Source organism: Octopus bimaculoides, chromosome 18 (assembly GCF_001194135.2).
Source record: "Octopus bimaculoides isolate UCB-OBI-ISO-001 chromosome 18, ASM119413v2, whole genome shotgun sequence".
Lineage (NCBI taxonomy): Eukaryota > Metazoa > Mollusca > Cephalopoda > Octopoda > Octopodidae > Octopus > Octopus bimaculoides.
Genome location: NC_068998.1, coordinates 30343667 through 30346376, shown reverse-complemented (window position 1 = coordinate 30346376; position 2710 = coordinate 30343667).

The window sequence follows — 2710 nt, the reverse complement described above, 5'->3', positions numbered from 1 at the left end:
GAAAATTAACCGGTCCGTTTCCAGTCTGGTAAAATCTGACAAAACGAATAACCCCTCTCTCATTATTCAGTGACACTTCTACTATTCCTCATGCTTACAAGCTCTTTCTCTTACTGAGAACTGTAGTGTGAGGAAAGGTAATTGACGAATTGCAGAGAATGTTACCTCTCATACTCACTCTCGCTTAATCGGTTGCGCGCTTTTCTATGTCTCCTTCAGTGTTACTTTGGTATTTCTCTCACATATGTATAATCTCACCTATACCATTTAGGTAATATTATCTCCCACACTCATTTGGTCACCACTCTCTCTAGTTATAACCCTGAACCCCTAATTAAGTTCCTTCTCTTTCTATTTAGTTTCAATAAGATTTTGTTTGGTAAACTCTTAAATGCTTAATTGCCGTATGTACCCATTCTCCAACTCAGATCTGATGGTAATAAAGCTGTCAGAGAATAAAATAAATCTAATAGAATGAATAGCAGGGAGATAAAGAACGAGACTGCTTGGCTCTTTTTCTCTCCCCAAACACTTACATACTCACTAACTGCCCTGAAGCCGTAAATCTTTTGAACGCCTTAACTGACCTCTTGATGTCATCTCAGCTTTGCTGTTTCTCTCATTCCAAGCCAGCTTCGACTGGAAACATATGGAATCAACCAGCTTCAACTGGAGTCGGCTAGCCCACTGTGGTAAAGTGTTCTTCTTATATTGTTTTGAAATGTGATGGAAGAGGTTTTTTTAGTTATGATGTAATATACTCATTAATCTATAAAAGAAATCCGCTGGAAACAGCTGTAATGAAGTGACGCGTATCCATCATTTTGTTATGGCTGCAGTCAAATTTCTGAAAGAATATATATATATTAATATTTCTTAGTGTCTCTAAAGGAGACTACTTCAGCGGTACTGGATATTAATAGTTATCGCCAAGCTAACATGGCAGTCCAGAAAAATAGGACGAATGCTGCCGTTGATTAGCTTCAAGAGGCCATCACCTCTAGATAGCTATGTGACACACGAACCTGTGTCCAGTATAACCTTCGAACAGGGGAGGTCAGACGCTTCCCCTTGCTGGTCTAGCATCTACTGACTAGTTTCGGGGTATTTGCCCCTTATCAATGTTGAGCAGCCGATTCCAGCAATTTCTTTATTATGATAATAAATATCTTTTACAAAGAGAGATAATACAGAACGTTACAAACATATAGATGAGCTAAGTGAATTTATAATTAAAAATTGGATGAATCCTATATACAATTTATATACAATTTAAAAATTTATCCAAACTTATTTTCACAATAAATAGCCGGAAATCCAGCGACTACACCTTGCTTTTATCACGGGTGGAATTAAGTAGGGACAGTCACTCCCAACTTCCTCCCGACGTCCTTCCATCTTTTCTCATAATTGCTTCGCGAGAGGTGTCCTCTCCATCCCTTTCTTGCTCTTCATTTGGTACCTGAAGTAGTATAGCAGACCAGTGCCGGAGATGAAGGATCCTGTCTCGACTCCTTGCATTCTGGTTCTCCATGCACACTCTTTCATTAGTGCGACCGTACACAGAAAACATGCCTCACTTTCCTTTGATAGTTCAGTTGGCGGTATAATCTTTATCATAGACTCAGCTGATAGCTGTATTCTTCCCAGGTATGACAACATGTGTTCTACGTAAATTATCAAGCTCGAAAGCAGCGGGCACTGTAAATGAGTGTGCAGAACAGTTTCTTTGTCCTGCCTGCATCTTGGAGATTCCGGTGGCACTGATATTCCCTGCCTGGACAATTTATCGCGGACAGGTAACGCATCCCTGTAACACTGCCAGGTCAGGGATCTTTGGCAATTATCCAAATACCCCGACCTGAAGGTGTTTTGAAACAGTTTGACTAACTGGTTTTCATCGAACCCTAGAGCCTCTCCTAGGACGTCATCACTCTTGTACTCTACCATCCCTTTATAAAATACAGAGGTGGTATTTCCGCTGCCGGCCTTGCCTGCCCTGTGGATTAGCACGAGTGCCTATCGGCACTCCTTTTGCCATTCAGTCGTATTCCATCTTTTTGTCAAACCGGGTGTAAATTCCTTCAAGGAGGTCAGTCGTGGAAAAAATTCCCTTGCAAACGAATTCCACACCTGGCCACCATCCAGTTAGAGCCAGAGATACCTTAGCCTCAGTGCATGTCTGCGTATCAATAGCCACGGCATCCCTAACCCACCCTTTAGCGGTTCTTGGCAGCATACGGAGCACCTCACAAGCAGTTTTCCCTTCCACAAAAAGTGGAAGAGGAGTCGCACCAACTTGCTTAACCACAAATCGGGGCAAGGGATAACGGTCAGACAGTAGGTGATAACAGACGCAATAAACACCTACACTACCTCCGCCCTCCCTTTCAGGAACAGTGCCCTTCCAGAACAGGTCCGGACTAGGGCCTCGCCTGCCACCTCACTCCAATTATTCTCCGTCTGGGAGTCTGGACCAAACCAAACTCCAAGCAACTTAACAGGACCATCCGTCCAGTGCCCTACGGCACTGAACGTTATCGGCTTGCCGCTCCAGGTGCCGAGCCGCAAACCTATGGACTTATCCTTGTTAACTTTTCCCCCTGCCACCGCCTCGTATCCTTTGATTGCATCCTCTACACAAGGTGATTGTGACGTCATCCGCATATGCAGAAACAGACTTACCACATCCGCTTTCATTGGAGATGCC